Source organism: Telmatherina bonti, assembly GCF_933228915.1.
Source record: "Telmatherina bonti genome assembly, chromosome: 16".
NCBI classification, from domain to species: Eukaryota; Metazoa; Chordata; class Actinopteri; order Atheriniformes; family Telmatherinidae; genus Telmatherina; species Telmatherina bonti.
The window spans coordinates 2,925,642-2,937,706 of NC_136614.1; positions in this window are offsets into that span (position 1 = coordinate 2,925,642).

The window sequence follows — 12,065 nt, forward strand, 5'->3', positions numbered from 1 at the left end:
ACAGAATGTAATAGGACGTGGACTGGGGGACAGAATGTTGTAGGACGTGGACTGGTGGACAGAATGTTGTAGGACGTGGACTGGGGGACAGAATGTTGTAGGATGTGGACTGGTAGACAGAATGTGGTAGGACGTGGACTGGTGGACAGAATGTTGTAGGTCATGGGCTGGTGAACAGAATGTAATAGGACGTGGACTGGGGGACAGAATGTTGTAGGACGTGGACTGGGGGACAGAATGTAATAGGACGTGGACTGGTGGACAGAATGTTGTAGGATGTGGACTGGTGGACAGAATGTGGTAGGACGTGGACTGGTGGACAGAATGTAATAGGACGTGGACTGGGGGACAGAATGTTGTAGGATGTGGACCGGTGGACAGAATGTGGTAGGACGTGGACTAGTGGACAGAATGTAATGGGACGTGGACTGGTGGACAGAATGTGATAGGACGTGGACTGGGGGACAGAATGTGGTAGGATGTGGACTGGTGGACAGAATGTGGTAGCGCGTGGACTGGTGGACAGAATGTTGTAGGACATGGACTGGAGGACAGAATGTGGTAGGACGTGGACTGGGGGACAGAATGTTGTAGGATGTGGACTGGTGGACAGAATGTGGTAGCGCATGGACTGGTGGACAGAATGTGGTAGGACGTGGACTGGAGGACAGAATTTGGTAGGATGTGGACTGGTGGACAGAATGTGGTAGGACGTGGACTGGAGGACAGAATGTAATAGGACGTGGACTGGGGGACAGAATGTTGTAGGACGTGGACTGGGGGACAGAATGTAATAGGACGTGGACTGGTGGACTTAATGTTGTAGGATGTGGACTGGTGGACAGAATGTGGTAGGACGTGGACTGGGGGACAGAATGTAATAGGACGTGGACTGGGGGAAAGAATGTTGTAGGATGTGGACTGGTGGACAGAATGTGGTAGGACGTGGACTGGTGGACAGAATGTAATGGGACGTGGACTGGGGGACAGAATGTGATAGGACGTGGACTGGGGGACAGAATGTAATAGGACGTGGACTGGGGGACAGAATGTTGTAGGTCATGGGCTGGTAGACAGAATGTAATAGGACGTGGACTGGGGGACAGAATGTTGTAGGATGTGGACTGGTGGACAGAATGTGGTAGGACGTGGACTGGGGGACAGAATGTTGTAGGATGTGGACTGGTGGAGAGAATGTAATAGGACGTGGACTGGTGGACAGAATGTGGTAGGACGTGGACTGGGGGACAGAATGTTGTAGGATGTGGACTGGTGGACAGAATGTGGTAGCGCCTGGACTGGTGGACAGAATGTGGTAGGACGTGGACTGGAGGACAGAATTTGGTAGGATGTGGACTGGTGGACAGAATGTGGTAGGATGTGGACTGGGGGACAGAATGTAATAGGACGTGGACTGGGGGACAGAATGTTGTAGGATGTGGACTGGTGGAGAGAATGTAATAGGACGTGGACTGGTGGACAGAATGTGGTAGGACGTGGACTGGGGGACAGAATGTAATAGGACGTGGACTGGGGGACAGAATGTTGTAGGACGTGGACTGGGGGACAGAATGTAATAGGACGTGGACTGGTGGACTTAATGTTGTAGGATGTGGACTGGTGGACAGAATGTGGTAGGACGTGGACTGGGGGACAGAATGTAATAGGACGTGGACTGGGGGACAGAATGTTGTAGGACGTGGACTGGGGGACAGAATGTAATAGGACGTGGACTGGTGGACAGAATGTTGTAGGATGTGGACTGGTGGACAGAATGTGGTAGGACGTGGACTGGTGGACAGAATGTAATAGGACGTGGACTGGGGGACAGAATGTAATAGGACGTGGACCGGGGGACAGAATGTTGTAGGTCATGGGCTGGTGGACAGAATGTAATAGGACGTGGACTGGGGGACAGAATGTTGTAGGTCTTGGGCTGGTGGACAGAATGTAATAGGACGTGGACTGGTGGACAGAATGTAATAGGACGTGGACTGGTGGACAGAATGTAATGGGACGTGGACTGGTGGACAGAATGTTGTAGGACGTGGACTGGGGGACAGAATGTTGTAGGTCATGGGCTGGTGGACAGAATGTAATAGGACGTGGACTGGGGGACAGAATGTTGTAGGACGTGGACTGGGGGACAGAATGTTGTAGGATGTGGACTGGGGGACAGAATGTGGTAGCGCGCGGACTTGTGGACAGAATGTTGTAGGACGTGGACTGGTGGACAGAATGTGATAGGACGTGGACTGGGGGACAGAATGTAATAGGACGTGGACTGGGGGACAGAATGTTGTAGGACGTGGACTGGTGGACAGAATGTGGTAGGACGTGGACTGGGGGACAGAATGTTGTAGGTCATGGGCTGGTGGACAGAATGTAATAGGACGTGGACTGGGGGACAGAATGTTGTAGGATGTGGACTGGTGGACAGAATGTGGTAGGACGTGGACTGGGGGACAGAATGTTGTAGGATGTGGACTGGTGGACAGAATGTTGTAGGACGTGGACTGGTGGACAGAATGTAATAGGACGTGGACTGGTGGACAGAATGTGGTAGGACGTGGACTGGGGGACAGAATGTTGTAGTATGTGGACTGGTGGACAGAATGTGGTAGGACGTGGACTGGGGGACAGAATGTAATAGGACGTGGACTGGTGGACTTAATGTTGTAGGATGTGGACTGGTGGACAGAATGTAATAGGACGTGGACTGGGGGACAGAATGTTGTAGGATGTGGACCGGTGGACAGAATGTGGTAGGACGTGGACTGGTGGACAGAATGTAATGGGACGTGGACTGGGGGACAGAATGTGATAGGACGTGGACTGGGGGACAGAATGTAATAGGACGTGGACTGGGGGACAGAACGTTGTAGGATGTGGACTGGTGGACAGAATGTGGTAGGACGTGGACTGGGGGACAGAATGTTGTAGGATGTGGACTGGTGGAGAGAATGTAATAGGACGTGGACTGGTGGACAGAATGTGGTAGGACGTGGACTGGGGGACAGAATGTTGTAGTATGTGGACTGGTGGACAGAATGTGGTAGGACGTAGGACTGGGGGACAGAATGTAATAGGACGTGGACTGGGGGACAGAATGTTGTAGGACGTGGACTGGGGGAGAGAATGTAATAGGACGTGGACTGGTGGACAGAATGTTGTAGGATGTGGACTGGTGGACAGAATGTGGTAGGACGTGGACTGGTGGACAGAATGTAATAGGACGTGGACTGGGGGACAGAATGTTGTAGGATGTGGACCGGTGGACAGAACGTGGTAGGACGTGGACTGGTGGACAGAATGTAAAGGGACGTGGACTGGTGGACAGAATGTGATAGGACGTGGACTGGGGGACAGAATGTGGTAGGATGTGGACTGGTGGACAGAATGTGGTAGCGCGTGGACTGGTGGACAGAATGTTGTAGGACGTGGACTGGTGGACAGAATGTGGTAGGACGTGGACTGGGGGACAGAATGTGGTAGGATGTGGACTGGTGGACAGAATGTGGTAGGACGTGGACTGGGGGACAGAATGTGGTAGGACGTGGACTGGGGGACAGAATGTAATAGGACGTGGACTGGGGGACAGAATGTTGTAGGACGTGGACTGGGGGACAGAATGTAATAGGACGTGGACTGGTGGACTTAATGTTGTAGGATGTGGACTGGTGGACAGAATGTGGTAGGACGTGGACTGGGGGACAGAATGTAATAGGACGTGGACTGGGGGACAGAATGTTGTAGGATGTGGACCGGTGGACAGAATGTGGTAGGACGTGGACTGGTGGACAGAATGTAATGGGACGTGGACTGGGGGACAGAATGTGATAGGACGTGGACTGGGGGACAGAATGTAATAGGACGTGGACTGGGGGACAGAATGTTGTAGGTCATGGGCTGGTGGACAGAATGTAATAGGACGTGGACTGGGGGACAGAATGTTGTAGGACGTGGACTGGGGGACAGAATGTTGTAGGACGTGGACTGGTGGACAGAATGTGGTAGGACGTGGACTGGTGGAGAGAATGTAATAGGACGTGGACTGGAGGACAGAATGTGGTAGGATGTGGACTGGTGGACAGAATGTGGTAGGACGTGGACTGGGGGACAGAATGTAATAGGACGTGGACTGGGGGACAGAATGTTGTAGGATGTGGACTGGTGGACAGAATGTGGTAGGATGTGGACTGGTGGACAGAATGTGGTAGGACGTGGACTGGGGGACAGAATGTAATAGGACGTGGACTGGGGGACAGAATGTAATAGGACGTGGACTGGGGGACAGAATGTTGTAGGATGTGGACTGGTGGACAGAATGTGGTAGGACGTGGACTGGGTGAAAGAATGTTGTAGGATGTGGACTGGTGGAGAGAATGTAATAGAACGTGGACTGGTGGACAGAATGTGGTAGGACGTGGACTGGGGGACAGAATGTTGTAGGATGTGGACTGGTGGACAGAATGTGGTAGCGCCTGGACTGGTGGACAGAATGTGGTAGGACGTGGACTGGTGGACAGAATGTAATGGGACGTGGACTGGGGGACAGAATGTGATAGGACGTGGACTGGGGGACAGAATGTAATAGGACGTGGACTGGGGGACAGAATGTTGTAGGTCATGGGCTGGTGGACAGAATGTAATAGGACGTGGACTGGGGGACAGAATGTTGTAGGACGTGGACTGGGGGACAGAATGTTGTAGGACGTGGACTGGTGGACAGAATGTGGTAGGACGTGGACTGGTGGAGAGAATGTAATAGGACGTGGACTGGAGGACAGAATGTGGTAGGATGTGGACTGGTGGACAGAATGTGGTAGGACGTGGACTGGGTGACAGAATGTAATAGGACGTGGACTGGGGGACAGAATGTTGTAGGATGTGGACTGGTGGACAGAATGTGGTAGGATGTGGACTGGTGGACAGAATGTGGTAGGACGTGGACTGGGGGACAGAATGTAATAGGACGTGGACTGGGGGACAGAATGTAATAGGACGTGGACTGGGGGACAGAATGTTGTAGGATGTGGACTGGTGGACAGAATGTGGTAGGACGTGGACTGGGTGAAAGAATGTTGTAGGATGTGGACTGGTGGAGAGAATGTAATAGAACGTGGACTGGTGGACAGAATGTGGTAGGACGTGGACTGGGGGACAGAATGTTGTAGGATGTGGACTGGTGGACAGAATGTGGTAGCGCCTGGACTGGTGGACAGAATGTGGTAGGACGTGGACTGGTGGACTTAATGTTGTAGGATGTGGACTGGTGGACAGAATGTGGTAGGACGTGGACTGGGGGACAGAATGTAATAGGACGTGGACTGGGGGACAGAATGTTGTAGGACGTGGACTGGGGGACAGAATGTAATAGGACGTGGACTGGTGGACAGAATGTTGTAGGATGTGGACTGGTGGACAGAATGTGGTAGGACGTGGACTGGTGGACAGAATGTAATAGGACGTGGACTGGGGGACAGAATGTAATAGGACGTGGACTGGGGGACAGAATGTTGTAGGTCATGGGCTGGTAGACAGAATGTAATAGGACGTGGACTGGGGGACAGAATGTTGTAGGTCTTGGGCTGGTGGACAGAATGTAATAGGACGTGGACTGGTGGACAGAATGTAATAGGACGTGGACTGGTGGACAGAATGTAATGGGACGTGGACTGGTGGACAGAATGTTGTAGGACGTGGACTGGTGGACAGAATGTTGTAGGACGTGGACTGGGGGACAGAATGTTGTAGGTCATGGGCTGGTGGACAGAATGTAATAGGACGTGGACTGGGGGACAGAATGTTGTAGGACGTGGACTGGGGGACAGAATGTTGTAGGATGTGGACTGGTGGACAGAATGTGGTAGGACGTGGACTGGTGGACAGAATGTAATAGGACGTGGACTGGGGGACAGAATGTTGTAGGTCATGGGCTGGTGGACAGAATGTAATAGGACATGGACTGGGGGACAGAATGTAATAGGACGTGGACTGGGGGACAGAATGTAGTAGGACGTGAACTGGTGGACAGAATGTAATAGGACGTGGACTGGGGGACAGAATGTTGTAGGATGTGGACTGGGGGACAGAATGTAATAGGATGTGGACTGGTGGACAGAATGTAATAGGACGTGGACTGGTGGAAAGAATGTTGTAGGACGTGGACTGGGGGACAGAATGTTGTAGGATGTGGACTGGTGGACAGAATGTGGTAGGACGTGGACTGGTGGACAGAATGTAATAGGACGTGGACTGGTGGACAGAATGTAATGGGACGTGGACTGGGGGACAGAATGTTGTAGGTCATGGGCTGGTGAACAGAATGTAATAGGACGTGGACTGGCGGACAGAATGTTGTAGGACGTGGACTGGGGGACAGAATGTTGTAGGATGTGGACTGGTGGACAGAATGTGGTAGGACGTGGACTGGTGGACAGAATGTAATAGGACGTCGATTGGTGGACAGAATGTAATAGGACGTGGACTGGGGGACAGAATGTTGTAGGTCATGGGCTGGTGGACAGAATGTAATAGGACGTGGACTGGGGGACAGAATGTTGTAGGACGTGGACTGGGGGACAGAATGTTGTAGGATGTGGACTGGTGGACAGAATGTTGTAGGACGTGGACTGGTGGACAGAATGTAATAGGACGTGGACTGGGGGACAGAATGTTGTAGGATGTGGACTGGGGGACAGAATGTTGTAGGTCATGGGCTGGTGAACAGAATGTAATAGGACATGGACTGGGGGACAGAATGTTGTAGGATGTGGACTGGGGGACAGAATGTTGTAGGATGTGGACTGGTGGACAGAATGTGGTAGGACGTGGACTGGTGGACAGAATGTAATAGGACGTGGACTCAGGGACAGAATGTTGTAGGTCATGGACTGTTGGACAGAATGTAATAGGACGTGGACTGGGGGACAGAATGTGGTAGGTCTTGGGCTGGTGGACAGAATGTTGTAGGACGTGGACTGGTGGACAGAATGTTGTAGGACGTGGACTGGTGGACAGAATGTAATAGGACGTGGACTGGTGGACAGAATGTAATAGGACGTGGACTGGGGGAAAGAATGTTGTAGGTCATGGACTGGTGGACAGAATGTAATAGGACGTGGACTGGGGGACAGAATGTTGTAGGTTTTGGGCTGGTGGACAGAATGTAATAGGACGTGGACTGGTGGACAGAATGTTGTAGGACGTGGACTGGTGGACAGAATGTTGTAGGACGTGGGCTGGTGGACAGAATGTAATAGGACGTGGACTGGGGGACAGAATGTTGTAGGTCATGGGCTGGGGGACAGAATGTAATAGGACGTGGACTGGGGGACAGAATGTTGTAGGACGTGGACTGGGGGACAGAATGTAATAGGATGTGGACTGGTGGACAGAATGTGGTAGGACGTGGACTGGTGGACAGAATGTAATAGGACGTGGACTGGGGGACAGAATGTTGTAGGTCATGGGCTGGTGGACAGAATGTAATAGGACATGGACTGGGGGACAGAATGTAATAGGACGTGGACTGGGGGACAGAATGTTGTAGGACGTGGACTGGTGGACAGAATGTTGTAGGACGTGGACTGGGGGACAGAATGTTGTAGGATGTGGACTGGTGGACAGAATGTGGTAGGACGTGGACTGGTGGACAGAATGTTGTAGGTCATGGGCTGGTGAACAGAATGTAATAGGACGTGGACTGGGGGACAGAATGTTGTAGGACGTGGACTGGGGGACAGAATGTTGTAGGATGTGGACTGGTGGACAGAATTTTGTAGGACGTGGACTGGTGGACAGAATGTAATAGGACGTGGACTGGTGGACAGAATGTAATAGGACGTGGACTGGGGGACAGAATGTTGTAGGTCATGGGCTGGTGGACAGAATGTAATAGGACGTGGACTGGGGGACAGAATGTTGTAGGACGTGGACTGGGGGACAGAATGTTGTAGGATGTGGACTGGTGGACAGAATGTGGTAGGACGTGGACTGGGGGACAGAATGTAATAGGACGTGGACTGGTGGACAGAATGTAATAGGACGTGGACTGGGGGACAGAATGTAATAGGACGTGGACTGGTGGACAGAATGTAATAGGACGTGGACTGGGGGACAGATTGTTGTAGGTCATGGGCTGGTGGACAGAATGTAATAGGACGTGGACTGGGGGACAGAATGTTGTAGGTCATGGGCTGGGGGACAGAATGTAATAGGACGTGGACTGGGGGACAGAATGTTGTAGGTCACGGGCTGGGGGATAGAATGTAATAGGACGTGGACTGGGGGACAGAATGTTGTAGGTCATGGGCTGGGGGACAGAATGTAATAGGACGTGGACTGGGGGACAGAATGTTGTAGGTCATGGGCTGGTGGACAGAATGTAATAGGACGTGGACTGGGGGACAGAATGTTGTAGGTCATGGGCTGGTGGATAGGGCTGCTCAATTATGACAAAAATTATAATCACAATTATTTTGACAGAAATTGAGATCTCGATTATTTAACACAATTATTCAGTATTTTTAAACAACCCCCGCACGTCGTGGTGTTCTAGACCCCGTCGTCGTGCATTATCACCGTCTAATGCACGGTTCCAAGTTTTTTAATCTGCTTTTACCGCTTATATAGGAAGTATTTTACGTTGGCCTGGATGTACGTTTTATGCCAAACAACCGCTGTCAGGCTGCAGCGCGTTTCTCTCATTCACCTGTTAAAAGACACCTGATCTGAACTAGCTGGTTAACGCGTTGCTATGGTAACGCCCCGTAACGGAGGGATATTACAGTGTTTAACTCGCCGACCTATCTATAGGAAAATAATGCAGCCAGTTGTGTGCTGATGTTGCGGTAACGTATTGTGTCATTTCCTGTTTCCCTAGCGTGTGTCACTGCGGATTGCTACGAGCCGTTGGCTCCTTTAACTTCTTTCTAACTTCTATCTATTGTTAACCAACCACTCACTTTAGCGCACAATATCTTCCCAAACCACTGTTCTATATATTGCATTTATTTTTGGGATCTTTGGCTTTCTGTTTACTGACTTAAACAGCTCAAGCACTCGGTTTTAGCATGGCTGCTAGCTCTCTTCCCACACCCCGGTCCCCTGCCTTTTCTTGCTCGGTGTGTCTGATGTTTAGCTACTCCTCCGCCTCCTTTAGTGATAACGGTAGGTGTATTAAGTGTAGCAGCTTGGCAGCTTTGGAGGCGAGGCTCTGCGAGTTAGAAGCCCAGCTCCGCACTCAGTTAGGGAAGCAGTTAGTCAGCAAGCCCCCATTAGCCAGTGCGGAGCTACCAGCCCGGGCTGCTAGCCCACCTAGCGGTCCCTCAGCAGTTCCCGCGCAGCCGGGAGCCGAGGCGGGCTGGACGACGGTCAGGCGGAAGCGTAGCCCCAAACCAAAACCCACTGGCCACCACCGACCTGTTCACGTTTCTAACACATTTTCCCCGCTCGGCGACACACCCGCTGAGGCAGAAACCCTGATTATAGGTAGTTCCATAGTCAGAAACGTGGCTCTAGAGACACCGGGGACCATAGTCAAATGCATTCCTGGGGCCAGAGCGGGCCACGTCGAATCGTATTTGAAACTGCTGGCTAAGGCTAAACGTAAATACCGTAAGATTGTAATTCACGTCGGCGGTAACGACACCCGGTTACGCCAATCGGAGGTCACTAAAATTAATGTTGCTTCGGTGTGTAACTTTGCCAAGAGCAGGGTTGTAGAGCTCTATGCTAGCCGTGAGGCGGCTATTGAGCTCAAAGCGAGGAGCCGTTTCCAACATTGATGCCAACCAATCAACTGACTGTAGGTCAGAAGAGGAAAACAGCAAGGAAGTAGGGATGAGAGGAATTTATCTTCCAATTTGCTGCTGAATCTCACTCTAGCTCACAGCACAGAAAAGTTTAAGGCACTTTTACAGTCCTGAAAAGTAAAATCAATGAAAACTGAGAAACTGGTTCTGGGTGATTTTACACTACCACACAGCTACCAAAAACTCATGCAGGATCCAGTCTCACACAGACATAAATCTAGTCCAAGAACTTCCGTAACCCTGGTCAGCATGCAGACATGCTCTTCGGGTCTAAACTCATTAGGAGCAGGATGTCCATTATTATGAAAACATAATAAATCACAGATATTGTTAAAATGATGTAAAATGAAGTATAAATAAATATATTTTTCCTGCCATTGTGTCTTGGAATTTTATCTGATGAGAAATAAATTTAGAGACCAACCACGCTCTGTCCAGTTTATTGACAATGCCCAGCTATTGTGAGAGGTCTGGAGAGCTCTGCCCCTGCTCAGGGTGTTCCAGCGTACACAAACAACCTCTGCCTGGCAGCACTAGTCAGAACAACTGCCAGCTTGAAGATAACAACAGTCAAAGCTGAAACAGGCCTTGAATAGAACACTTAGTTTTATGCATGAATCTACTAAAACAAGCTTACTGAACTACTCAAACTATGCAGAATATATATTTTGTACTACATAAAAGAAGCTTAATAAAGGAGTAACATATTAAAACTACACTATGTGCATAATTTCCACCACATCCCCCCCTTTTGATCCTTTCAGGATCAACACAGGAGAAGCATGATTCAGGGATACAATAAAACAAAACAAACCCAGAAAAAAAATTAACTGCCCAAAGAGATACAGGAATATCTAAACATCAGAATGGCCACTCCCGGCAGGGTTGAAGAACATTCGTCATTAAACATCCTGAAAGGAAAAACACTCACACGTCAGTGCCAGAATTAGAAAAGCCATCACTATGAAAACAGAAGGGAAAAGGATCAGAGAGAGGGGATCTGGAGCAGGAAGAGTCATAAACATGTCTTCCCAATGTATGTAGAATGTCTGCAGAACATCTGTGAAATGTTGTGTATTCTCATGTATGTTTTACTTTTACTTTAGATTTTTATTTTGTGTCCAGATGTTATTTTTTAATGTGTAGTGTTTAATTTTAATTTGTGGGGTGTATTGTTTTATTGTTCAGCACTTTGGGCAGCTGCCCTGTAGAAATGTGCTATAAAAATAAACTTGAACTTGAAATGTCTGCTAACTAGAACCAGGAAAAGTGTTCACATTATATCCATCTTATCAGGTTTCCAGTCCACTTTGGGGTCCAGTTTATGGTTCTTTACTGGTTTGTAAAATGTGAATTATCAGGAGTTTTCTGGTCTTTCATTCTTCCTCCAGAGAACTTTTGGGAACCATCAGGTCATTCAGGAGATGATGGTTGTGTTTATAAAGCTCATTTCATGTACAGGTACGTCTCAGAAAATTAAATTATGAAAAAGCTGAATATCTTTTGTCCCTCATTTCAGAATGTGAAACCCAGATATTATATAGATTCATTACACACAGAGTGAAACAATTCAACCATTTATTTCTAGAAATTTTGATGATTGTGGCTTATAATGAAAACCCAAAATGCAGTGTCTCAGATAATTAGAATATTACATCAAAGGGAAAAAAAAGGTTATTTTAAACAGAAATGTCAAGCTTCTGAACAGTATGATCATTTCCATGCACTCAGTACCTGGTTGGGTCTCCTGCATGAACATGGCGTGGCAACGGAAGCCACCAGCGTGTGGTGCTGCTCAGGTGTAATGGAAGTCCAGGTTGCTTTGATAGCAGCCTTCAGGTCATCTACATAGTTGGGTCTGGTGTCTCTCATCTTCCTCCTGACAACACAGAATCTCTACGGGGTTTAGATCAGGTGGTCTGTTGGCCGATCCAGCACAGTAACACCGTGGTCATTGGAGCAGCTTTTGGTACCTTTGGCAGTGTAGGCAGGTGCCAAGTCCTGCTGGGAAATGAAATCTGCATCTCCATAAAGCTTGTCAGCAGAAGGAAGCATGAAGTGCTCTAAAATGTCCTGCTAGATGCTGTGTTGACTGCCACCTTCAGAAAACACAGTGGAGCAACACCAGCAGATGACATGGCTCCCAAACCATCGCTGACTGTGGAAACTTCACTCTGGACTGGATGAAATACGAAATTTGCTTCCATCTGAGAAACAGTCCAGTTCTTTTTCTCCTTAGCCCAGGTG